The sequence below is a fragment of the Mirounga angustirostris genome, unplaced genomic scaffold (genome assembly GCF_029215605.1).
Source record: "Mirounga angustirostris isolate CCGP_5_RB_7025 unplaced genomic scaffold, mMirAng1.0.hap1 SCAF_5, whole genome shotgun sequence".
NCBI lineage: Eukaryota > Metazoa > Chordata > Mammalia > Carnivora > Phocidae > Mirounga > Mirounga angustirostris.
In genome coordinates this window covers 111073904-111086549 of record NW_026991713.1, presented here as the reverse complement: position 1 = coordinate 111086549, position 12646 = coordinate 111073904, and positions in this window count along the sequence as shown.

Below are 12646 nucleotides of genomic sequence, written 5' to 3'. Positions count from 1 at the left end.
GCTCTTTTAGATTTGGGGAGAATTTATAAAGCAGAGTGCCCTTCACATCTATTTCAAAGAGAGATGAATGCACTGAGTAGAAAATTAAATTTCTTTCAAGCGGTAGTTATAGAATTACGCAGGATTGGTTCAGAATAAGTGAGAGCCAAAGGGCTTTCCAAAAACAAGAGAAGGTCGGGGGGCGAAAATGTGGGTCGTGTTTGCTGTAGCAGGTAGCAGGTGCTGATGAGCTTCTGCAGAGCCAACCCCCAGAGTGAGCAACAGATCATACACCCAGCAGCTAATTCAGGAATGCTGCAAACCATTCCCAGCCATTCCCTCTGCTCCTGGCATCGCTCTTCATATTTGGAAAGCTTACCAGAGGAATGGCAGTTCCCAAAGTTTTAGGTACTGATGGCTTCCTGAAGAAATATTATGGTAACCCATGTTCCAAACTGTCCTTCCATGCTGGTGCTAAAAATCAAACAAACAAACCACCTCACCAAGTTTGACTCACATAGGTTCTGCATCCACTAAGCAACTGTTAAAAAAAAAATTTAGGAGGTTCCCTTTTGGCATCACATCAGGTCTTGGAGAAAAGGAATACTGTGGGAGGGCCCGAAGTTGAGACTAGAAGTGGGCATCTAATGTATGAAAAATGCCTGACATTATAAGTTCCCAGTAAAAGATAGCAATTATTTTTATCTCTTCTTTCTTTCTTTTCTCTTCTTTTTTTTCTCTTTCTCTTTCTTTCTTTCTTTCTTTCTTTCTTTCTTTCTTTCTTTCTTTCTTTCTTTCTTTCTCTCTTTCTCTCTTTCTCTCTTTCTCTCTTTCTCTCTTTCTTTCTATTAAGTAGGCTCCACACTCAGCTTGGAGCCCAATGCGGGGCTTGAACTCAAGACCCTGAGATCAAGACCTGAGCTGAGATCAAGAGTCCGACGCTTAACCGACTGAGTTACCCAGGCGCCCCAAAATTATTATTTTATAAATCCTCCAAACAGTGATTTGGTGGTAGCTGCAGTAGACTCTCATTGTCTTTGGAGTCTCAGAAGTTCATGTCGCTTAGATGTTCTGACCTCCAATCACAAAAATGCTGACATGGAACATGCCAGTGGGTAAATACCTCCCTTCCCCAGGTGCCCTTCTGTAAGGAGAGGCCTGAGTATATTCATGTCCAGTAACCTACATAATCTATTACTAACCTGAAGAAGAACTATGTACATGACAGTATTGGGATCGACGTTACAAAATGGAAATCTGAGAAAGTACAGGAAATTTCCTCGCCCTCCGACTGAGCATGGAGTGTCTTGTCACAGCTCTACCCTTGGAGGGCTGACAGTGTCACAGGGACCAGCAGGAAGAGGCCCTTGTCTGCAAGGTGCAGCCAGGGATGACTGCACTAAATCAACACTCACAGAAACATTGATGTGTAAATCAGAGAGAAACCATTCAGCTGTGAGGCTCCTGTTTGGTTTTGGTTGCTTTTGACTTTGAAATGAGAAAGCTGACACCTTGTGGGGCTCTCTCTGTTAAGTGTGGGAAACCATAGGCTTCGGAGAGCCCAGGACCCGCAAATACTTGGATTTCTTTTTCCCCCACCCTGATAAGTTCTAGCTTTAATTCTTGCACATACTTACTCTGCTACATTTTTATTACTGCCTCTGCTCCGGTTGCCCATTAAACCTAATGCACATGCACACACAACATCAACAATAACAACCCAAACCATTGCTTGTACAGTTAATGGAAACCAAATGTGCCAGTAGCTTGCGACTCTGCATATCATATGTTTTGCTTTTTCCCACTGATTTAAGAATCTCTCTCCCTGAGCTAATTCTTTTCTCTGTTTACTCCACCCTAGGCCCCGAATGTCTACAGTCTAAAGGTCTTTTGTCAACCATGCTTAAAGACTACCATCTCCTCCAGGGTGAACTTGCCCGCCTTGTTTCATTACTCACATGGCATTCTTCACAGATGGGGACTTTGACCTTCTGAAATTCCTGCTGGAAATGAAATACGAACCCAGCAGTCCATAGGAGAGTTAACAGACAGTTTCAGTACACATAGCAAGACCCCTCAGAGGGGTCAAATTATTAACTCATGGGAAAATGTGGATCGGATGGTCAAATGCAGGATGTAACTCACATTTTAATCGGCTTTGGCACTGGGGGTCACTGAGTCCTAGGTAGCGAACAGCTCTCTTCTCAGGAAGCAGGAGATCCCAAGTTTGGGCGTTTTCTGCAAAGCACACAAATGCTAGTGATGCCGTCTTTGCAGAACTTTTAGAAGCTTCTGTCCCGCTTTAGACACCCTTGCTCCTGGCCCTCATTTGTATCTTTTTTTTTTTTTTTTTTTTTTTGGTGTTCTGATACAGTGGCTGAATCAGAACTGTCTCTTCCCTCCTCCCCCTCTCTTTTGCCTTTTAGGTTTTTGTAGTAGTTTAAAGATGACATGGCTGCTCAGTAAGACAAAAGTTAACAAGAAGCCTACTGGGTATATTATCCCATGGCTATACACAGTTGAAACTCCCAGGTCTGAAGGTAGGGGAGCCAGGAATATAACAGAGAAAATTATGTCCTTCATTCAGAGTGAAAATTTGCTAACACATTTACTGTTTTATACTTGCAAAGAGATTTTAAGATTCTAAACTTTCTGAAAGATTTGTGAATTTGAAGGTGTTTTGCTCAATTATCTCTTGATCAATTCAGATTTTTTTTCATTGGTCCCTTCTTCCTGTGGCCTGCCCTTTGGTTATCTCGGTTACTTATTCTCTGAAACAGGGAGGGGAAGGTCCCAGAGAAAAACAGGACTCTGTCTTCTTCCTATTGTGGAATTTGTTAACCTTTTCTTGGGGATAGGAAACTGACATTCTGGGTGACATGTTTTGGGATGCGTTTTCAGGTAGTATTGTGCAATGGTTAAGAGCAGGGCTTTAGTGTCAGAAAGACCTTTACTTGGATTACTTGAACTAATTAACTAATCTTGTATGATCTTGGGCAAGTGTATTAGACTCTCTCAACTGTAATTTTCTTACATGTAAACTGAAAATAATATTGATTTCATAGGATCGTTAAGGGGATTCCGTTAGCTAGTATGTATAAAAAGTCCTTAGCTGTGTTCCCCACATATAGGAACATTTATTGATTATTATTATTATTAATCATCCTCATCATTATTATCACTCTGCAATGCCCCATAAATCTTCTGCATAAGGAACACTGATGCCTCAGTCGGCCAACCAGTATCCCCTGCTCCCCTTTGTGCTCAGTGCAGCAGGATGTTTTTGAGAATTTAGTTGCTGTTTTTCTCCCTCTTTCCTTTTCTTTGTTCAAACAGGCAGCAGGCTACTACCCGGATGGTGGAGTTCATTCATACTGCTCTGCCATTAAATAGAGCAAGACCTCCTTAAGTGGTGAAAGCAATTTCAAGCCTAAGAGATTCTTTCATGACTAATCAGGGAGATACGTGCCCCAAGCTTCCTATTCACCCATGTCCAGGAATTTGGGGAGCTCAGTCACTTTTTCAGGGTGCATTTGGCAGCACTTGTAAAGAAGACACAAAACAAAGTTTTGAAAATGTCTGCAGGTTCTGAGCTATGCCTCCTAAGTATCTCTGAATGCGCTAAGCTCTTCTAGAACCTGCTATAGGAGCATTTAAAATATCCACCAGGAGATAGCGCTCATCTGACTTTTTTTTTTTTTTTTCTCATCTAATTTGACCAATTCAGTTCAATCACTGTTGTGGCCCTGGTACTCAGGTTTGACTCAGGCCCGAGAGCTAGGTGGGCAAGTAGGTGAGAAAGTAGCTATACACCATTACAGGACTGCTTGGCCAACCTAACAGTGGTCCCCCATCTAAGATGGGGCTCGCGCACATTTTGGTCTCAAAAGACCCTCTGAAAGTATGGAGGGGTCGGGTGCCAGTCCCGTTCCCGGGAGCTCGGGAATCAGCCCTCCTCATGCACCAGCTTCAGCCTAGTTAAAGCCCGGAACTCAGTGACAATCACTCCAGCTTATAATGCTTTGTGGTTCACTGAAGGCTACATTTGCATCATTGCCACCATCCTCACCAGTGGCTCTGAGAGGTTTGCTGGGCCGAATCCTAATAATCACAGCAAAAACTCCTTGTGTTCTTGCCACGTGCTAGAATTTTCCCGAGGCGCTTCTGTGCTCATCAGGCCCTTTGAGGTAACGGCTGTCATGCGGTCTGGAGGTCACACAAGAGGCTAGGAGCGGCTGAGTTACTTGCCACGCTGCAGAGCTGGGTGTGAACTGAGGGCTGCCCAGCCTGCTAGGCTGTGTCCTTGACCGCCGCACGGGAGGCAGGCTCGGGGGAGACCAGGACTGAACCCCACATTTCTCATTTCCTGGCTGGTCCTCTTCCTGTTACACGATGCTAAAGGCACTCTATATTTTTGGATTATTAAATTTAAGCAGCTTATAAAACCGTTGAATTTCACCCGTGCAGCTGGGTGCGATTAGCTCAGTAAGTGCCCCGGGGTCAGTGCGGAGGGGCCGGCTGCACCTCGCGGCGGCTGGGTCTCCTCCGGCAGCATCTGCCCCCGGCTGCCCGTCGGAGGCACAGGTGGGCTTTAACACGTGCTGATGCCCACTGCGGATGAGGTAAGTAAGGGTCTCTGGGGGATGGGACCCCGGCACGGGTATTGCTAAAAGCTCTCGGGTGAGTCACATGGCAATCTGGGCTGGACGGTTGACGGAAGGCATCGAGGTGTGAGTTGTGAAGGCTACTGGATGGGAAGCGGAGGCAGGGGGAATGTCACGTCTCAGACTCGTATCTCTTACCTTCCAAAGAGAGAAATGGGTCCCCGCAAACCGTTTAGACAGCACTCAGCACGTGGCCACATACAGGCAATCTCCATACCTACTTACAATAGATGGGGAATTTTTTTTTTTTTAAAGATGTTATTATTTGACAGAGAGAGACACAGCGAGAGAGGGAACACAAGCAGGGGGAGTGGGAGAGGGAGAAGCAGGCTTCCCGCTGAGCAGGGAGCCTGATGCGGGGCTTGATCCCAGGACTCTGGTATCATGACCTAAGCCGAAGACAGACACTTAACAACTGAGCCACCCAGGCACCTCTAGATGGGGAATATTTAATTTAGAGCCGGTGCATGGCTTCTCAAGAGTAGGAGGGGGGTTGGGGACTGAATGGGGTATGTGTCAAATGAGCATTTTTTTTCCTAAGGAGGGGTGCATTGTTTTCTTCAGGTTCCCAAAGGTTTCTGTAATCCAAAGACCGTTAAGTAGCAGCAGATGGAGAGAGTCCAGGATATGAGAGCTGGAAGAAGCCAGGTGGAATTCACAGCCTCAGGAGCATGACATTGCGGGGGCCCTGATTCCAGGGCCACAAGCTCAGAGGCTATGACTTTACAGGCTGTGGGGTGGGACCTGGGAATCAGTATTTTGAAAAATCTCCACAGAGGATTCTTGTGAGCAACCAGGAGTGAGAACCATTGGTCTAATGAGACCCACTTAGTTTTCAGATGTGGAGACTGGGGCCTGACAGAGTGTCTCCTCAGCTTGTTCTGCCCCTCAGCCACGATACCTGCTTATCAGTTGTTCCCCAGCTAGCCTGCTGACCTGCTTTCATTCCGATTCCTAACTGCCCCCCTGCGTCTCTCTCCGTCATCTGCATTTCTCACAAAGTTCTCTCTCTTTACTTATTTGTCAGAAAGAGCTCCAACTAGTTTTATTATCTGCCTTGATTAAAATACCTCTAGAGCCAGGTGAGGCCTTAGCACAAAAATTAAGTAGGGGTCAAAACACTTAGTAATTGAAATAAATAACATTTGAAAGCACTGTTTTTTGAAATAGCAAAATCAATATTAAAAAATCCATAATGAACAAAATACCAAAATTTTAAAATTAAATAAAAATCACTCACAGGAGCACCTGGGTGGCTCAGTCAATTAAGCATCTGTTTCTTGATTTCAGCTCAGGTCATGATTTCAGGGTCATGAGATCGAGTCCTGCGTTGAGCTCCACACTCAGTGGGGAGTCTGCTTGAGATTCTCTCCCTCTCCCTCTGCTCCTACCCCCTGCTCACTTGCTCTCTTTCTCTCTCTCAAATAAATAACTAAATCTTCAAAAAAAAAAAATCACTCACAGTGCTGTGCAAGGGCATATTAAAAACCTGAGGCAAAAGACAAGGTGGTAATATCGATTCTGTCTTTATTTAAAAATTTGATGTTTTGTTCATCATGGGTTTGTTTGTTTTGCATTAGTTTAGTGCATTAAATATTGTAAATAAACAGTGCTTTAAAATATTGTTGAACTTGACAACCGGGTGTCCCAGTGGCCCTTGCATTTAGTAGCTGAGGAGAGTGTCCTGCTGGCCCAGTCCCAGCCTGGGTGCTGCATCCACTTATTGGGGGCCTGGGGGAAGAGCAAGAAGCTGATGGCCAGGATGAGAGCAGGTTAAGTTATGGTGGTGGGAGTTGGGATCCAACGAACAGCACTGTGGGTGGGAAGAGGGGACTTTATTATATATATAAATTACAGTTGACCCTTGAACAACTGGGATTTGAACTGTGCAGGTCCACGTACAGATTTTTTTTCAATAAATACAGAACAGTGCTGTAAATGTATTTTCTCTTCCTTATGATTTTCTTAACATTTTCTTTTCTCTAGCTTACTTTATTGCAAGGATACAGGATCTAATACACATAACATACAAAATATGTTTATGTTATTTGTAAAGCTTTCGGTCTATAATAGGCTATTTGTAGTTGTTTTGGGGAGTCAAAAGTTATATGCAGATTTTTGACTGCACAGGGGTCACCATGCCTAGCCCCTACTTTGTTCAAGGGTCAGCTACATATATGTATATTCTCTCTCTCTCTCTCTCTCTATATATATATATATATACATATATATATATAAAATACAGCACTTAGTTGAACCCTTAGGCTCAAGGGTCAACTGTGTGTGTGTGTATATAATATTGTATAAATTATATATCGTATATAATGTATATAATCATTGTATACATTATATATTATATATATAAAATCATTGTCAAAGTGGATAGAAATACTGCTTTCTTATCAGCCAACACGAAAATTTTTCTTAGAGGAGAGATCAAACTTCATTTCAGACTACTTTTTACTCATCTGCTTGAAGAGGACATAAAACTCAGAACATCTGAGTTATTAGCTGTCAAGATGCTTTAAAAAAATAGCAAATAGCTCCCCCTCCCCAGCCTCTAGCAGAAACCCAGAGCATATCATAACGTAAATAAGAATGATTATAGCACTCTTACAAACCATGTCAAATACTCTCTATTAAAATGGTAATTAAAGTTTTTTAAAAGTCAAAAAAAAAGGGGGGGTAAATAGGTCCTTTAGTCAGAGAGAAAAGAGACTAGAGAAGGAAAGGCCAGGGAAAGGAAGCACATCTAAACCTTTCTGTCCACCTAAGCCTTCTAGTAAAGTCCGTATCAATGTCTCATATGGTTGGGTCTTATTTTATGTTCGCGCTGTGCACATTAAAGAAAGGGACACGTTTTCTGTCCCTGAGACGCGCGAGGATCGCTGCAGGGACCAGCCAGCAGGAGCGGGAGTCCCGCACCAGCGGAGCATGAACTCCTCAGGAATTCTCAGAGATCTCCAGAAGGCCTTAGGCTTTCCAAGACTGTGTGGGGTTGAATCCATCTGCCCAGAAGTTTCAGGGGCTGGAGGTCCCAGCTGATGTGTGGGCACCGCCCCAGCAGGCTACTTGGGCACCCAGACCAGCTGGCCCCGGCTGCGTGTGCCGCGGCGTGGGCTCGGGGCTCTCTTGGGTGACTCTGCAGCTACCAGCTCAGCCTTCCTTCCCCAGACCTGCAGTCTGGCCACCTGCCGCTCGTGATCAAGAAAAATGATCAAAAACTTGGAAATAAGGCTGACAGGTGGGCAGCATGTCCTTGCACTGACCTATGGGGCAAAAGCCCACCTGAGGATTAGCCAGGGCAATGCGCTTCCTCAACTCACTGTTCACCGTTGTTAAAAATTCCCAGACTCGGTGAAGTTACCTATTAAGTTGTAGATTTTTTCTTTGGTAGAAAGGCAAGTCATTTGTCTGGCAGAAAAAAAAAAAGAAAAGAAAAGAAAAGAAAAAACCCTCAAAGGTTATAATTTATTTCCTTTAAGATATTAATTTTAGATCTAACCCAGCAATCTGACCATAATATTCCTTTTGTAAATTGCCTATAAATACCTAGCTCTTCAAATCTCTTTCAACCGGTCTTGAGGTCTTACTGGTTTTCTCATTAATTAATGAGTTGAATAAAACCCTTGACATGTGCTTATTTTATATTTGCATTTATATATAGACCCTTTTGAAAATGGTACTTGAACATTCTCTGTGCTCACAGACTGCAGGCTGTGCACAGTTTGGCCACCCTTCCCTGCCCAGAACACTCAGAGCCTTGGGATCTCCTGCCATAACGTCTATGCTCCCTTTACAGCATAGAGCCTGGCACGTGGTGGTTGCTTAAATATTTGTTGGCAGTTGGACGATTTCTATCCACCCCCACCCCCCCGCCACCCCGTCTGCTCTGATGACTAGGTTCAACTCCTCGGATCCTGGGATTGGCTCTAAGCCTTCCAAGGCGCATGACTTCTTGAGGACCCAGGATACAGCTGGAAAATGGGGGTACTTGATACTCTTCTTCCAGTGGGGAGACTGGGGGCAACAGCAGGACCCCTTTAAAGTCTCTTGCTTAGGCTTCGTGGCCCTGGCTGCACATTTGAATGAATTGGGGAGTTACAAAAAAAATACCCACTTCAGGGCTCCACCTTCAGGGACCCCAGCTTAGCGCAAGGGAACCAGACCTGGGTATTGGCATTTTTTTAAAAAAGCCTCCGGATGCCTCATCCAGGGTTGAGAACCGCTGCTTCTAGTGTTGTCTCTAAGCCAGCACATGGGAACACAGGCTGTGCTTCCCATGGGCTCTCCTTCTCCTTGAACATGGGTCACTTGAGCTATGTTCAAAGGGCTCCGGACGCTGTGTTTTCCTGGGGAGTGCCCTGTGTTAGTCTTCGTGGTGGGGCCCTGAGGAGCTCCAAAGTCTACGGGGAAAAAAAATCCCAATTCCTAAAAGATTTTCATCTTATCAGCAATCTCCCTACTGCTTACACAGAATGCTCTATTGTATGAGGTTTTTCCTTTTTTTTTTTTTTTCCTTTTTTTTAATTCAAAGTTCCCGGCAGACACTAAAACGTCTCAGAAGCAGAATCCAACTTTGATAGACTGTTAGCAGAGTTGGAAACTGCTGTTTTTAAACAATTTTCTAAAACCCCCCTTTTCTGGTCTGTCCTTTGCTCCACTGGCGGGCCTTTGGACTGCCAATTTGCACAGTGCGCTTCGCTGGCCTCGGCCCTGGCCACCCTCCTCTCCTCCCACCCTTACAAATTAACATAGTACTGCTCCGACGGTGGGTTTCTCCGAGCGTGCCTCTTTCTTGCTTCTCCCCCACCACAGCCTGGCAGCCTCGAAGCTCTTGCCATCCTGTTTCCATCTTCCCCGGAGCCCCTGTGGCCTGACTCCCCTGCGCGGGTCAAAAGTGCAGCCTTGGGCGCAAGCAGTGACCTGAGCGCTGGCACCCACCTCCGCCTCATTTCTGCCCCTCTCCCCTTCCCCACCAACTCCTCCAAAACCAATCCTTCCTCTGGAAAGATAAGACTCTCTTCTCAGTTCCTGGATCCCCTTCCTCTGATTCCCATTTCCTTTTATTCCAGACTCAGGCGGCTCTTTGTGAAGGGGATGTGGCGTTTTGCACAAATATTTAATCTTTTCCAATCTGCCCTCTGCACTGCCTGTCAGTTCTTGGGGTTGAAACCACTCTGTTTGCTTTAGCTCGTAACAGGATACTGTTTTGAAAAGTGATGCAGAAGTCCGATTACTTATGAATCTGGGCTTTATTTTGCATGAATGCTTTTCAAGGCAACTATAGATTTATTTTTTCTTCCTCACCAAGAATTATGCTGCCAGAGGGGGTGTGGTAGTGAGCAGGCAGGGGACTCAAGAGCGCTTTTAACTTTTTACCCTGTAGCTTGAAAATCACAGCTGCAGGGACCTAAGTAAAACAAATGCAGCCAAGGTTTTATTGGCAGCTTCTTTCAGGAAAGATTTCTCCCTTCCCTTTTCAGAAATGTCATTATTTCACACAAAATGTAATTCATCCTATTGAAGTATCTGCCGTACCTGTTAGAAATCACCTGTTAAACATACTGAAGAGAGAAAAATGTAGAAATAAAATAGTAGTAACCAATTTTTTTAAAAAGATTTGTGTATTTATTTTAGGGAGAGAGAGCGCGTGGGGGGAGAGACAGAGGGAGAGGGAGACTGCATGCCCAGCACAGAGCCCGATGCAGGGCTCGATCTCGCGACCCTGAGATCATGACCTGAGCCAAAACCGAGTCCGATGCTTAACCGACTGCACCACCCAGGCGCCCCACCGATTTTATTTTTTAAAGCCTGATCTGTGCCGTGTGTTTCTCATGTTGTTGCAAACCCTCACTACAAGTGGTGTGCAGTCAGTATGCTCTTCCCATTGTTCAGGAGGTGAAACAACATGGCTAACCACATGCTTTGGATTTTTCGGGACAGTACAGACTTTCATTTTTTTTTGCTCTCAGTGTGGGGCCACATGGCAGATGATGGATCCTGATTGGAAACCGTGGCCCAGTCTATTTCTGGTCTTGATCCAGGTTCTCCCCAAAGCAGTCAAGGAGTCCATGGAAAGATGGCCCCAGAAAAATCACGTGCGGAGGGCTTTTGGTGAAGTCTGGAGGAGAATAAGCAGTGAGAAAAGAAAGAGCCCTTTCCAGAACTTGGCCTAGAGTCCCAGGCCTGAAAATGTTGCTGGTTGAGCCAGCTACACAACAAGGGAGGACAGAGCAAAGAGATTATGGAGCAGCCTAGCCATTGTGTTGCTGTTCGTAGGCACCGTATTTTGGCAAATATTAATTGGGGGAAATCCGTGTGGTATGTTCAGTGAAAAGATCAGGTTACAAAATTAAAACTCTGATTCCAATCCTATAAAAAATAGGAAAAAAAAAACTGGAAGAAAAGCCAAGAGTATTAATAGCAGTTATCGTTGAGTAGTGAGAATATTTTTATTGTTTGGAAAACTATTTTCTGTATGTTCCCCAATGAATATGGATTCTGGTTATAATCAGGGCCCAACTGATAAAGTTATGAAAACGAAGGCAGTGCAAAGGCCCCTGCTCGAAATGCAGTGCTGGGTCTGGGCTGTCCACCAGGAAGGGGGCCCCCGTGGTGAAAGTTGTTCGAGTTGCCGCCTCGTGTAACAAAATATCGGCTTTGTCTCTCCCCTCCCTTCCCCTCTTCTGTGAGACTGTTTATTAGCTTCTGACCTTCTGTTTCCCCCCTTTGTGCTGTTACAGAAGGATCAGATTAAACAGATGTGCTTGCTGTGTCCGTGATTTAGGACAGTTTCCGAGTGTCTCTTTCCAGTCCCCTCCTGCACTGTGAACGAACTGGAAACGCAAGGAAGGAAAATGAGGGAGAGACAGAGTCACCTGTCCAAGTCACAGTGCCGTGTAGCTGCCCTCGGTCCCTCGGGGCGCCCTGTTGTGTTCCAGATGATTCTACTACAGTCAGGTTTCCTCCTGGATCCTCAGCTCCCCCAGGGAAGGGGCTTCTGTGCAAACAAGCTGTGAGGATTTCCATCCCTTGACTGTTCCATGTGTAGAGCTTCCAGCATCTGGATGCTCCCTGGAGCGGCTGACCTGGATGATGGTCATGTCCAGAGCGCTTCCTTGGCCGTATGTACTCTTCTGTCTAGCAGCCCCACAGAGGAAATGCGGAGCCTGACTCCAGGGGAGCGGGCTTGAAGTGGCCATTTGGAAGACATGGCCATTGAAAGAAATAATTTTCATGTTTTAATTTTAAAAATGTAAATTTTTTGTTGGGAAAAGCAATACATGTTTCTTGTTTCAAGTTTCAGAAATCTAGAACATTTTCCATCTATTTTGGGAGGACAGAGGAAATCTTTCTTGGTCTCCTAATGGAGGCTTTATTTCTTTAATTCACCTTGAAGAGATTAAATTTTGGGTGAGAGCATTTCCTACTCTCTTCTTCTAGATCTTTCTAGGCCTGGCTAACGTTTTTGCTATATTGGGGTACTCAAAAAGGTGGGTGACGAACACAGATGAGGGGCTCAGGCACTCCTTGTCCCTAAAGAAACTAGGCCACTGTTACTTCACTGAGTTCTGAGGATTCCTATTCAATTCCCCACTGTGGCACTATGGAGACAGTCACCCTTTCGATAACTCAGTGTCTTCTGTATGGAGTAAAGATTATGTTACACTGTGTCCCAAGGTAGTTGTGAGGAGCATTTGAAATATTGGATGTGCACCTGATTTGAAAATAAAAATGTTCCAAATGCAATGTCTTGTTTGTATTCCTTCTATGATCCCATATGTTTCCAGTTGGGAAAGATCATAGGGAAAAGACCGTTTGGAGGTTGGAGGACTAGAGAGGCTTCCTGTAGGCTAGGCGGGGCTTGAAGAGGCTACTGGGAAGTGGCACAGTCTTCCAGGTTTGAGGAAAACCAGGAGCAGACACCCAAGGGGAAATGGTATATGGGTTCAGGAGGCATCAAGAAAAAAATGGTTGAACCAGACAGAAAGCGTTGAGGA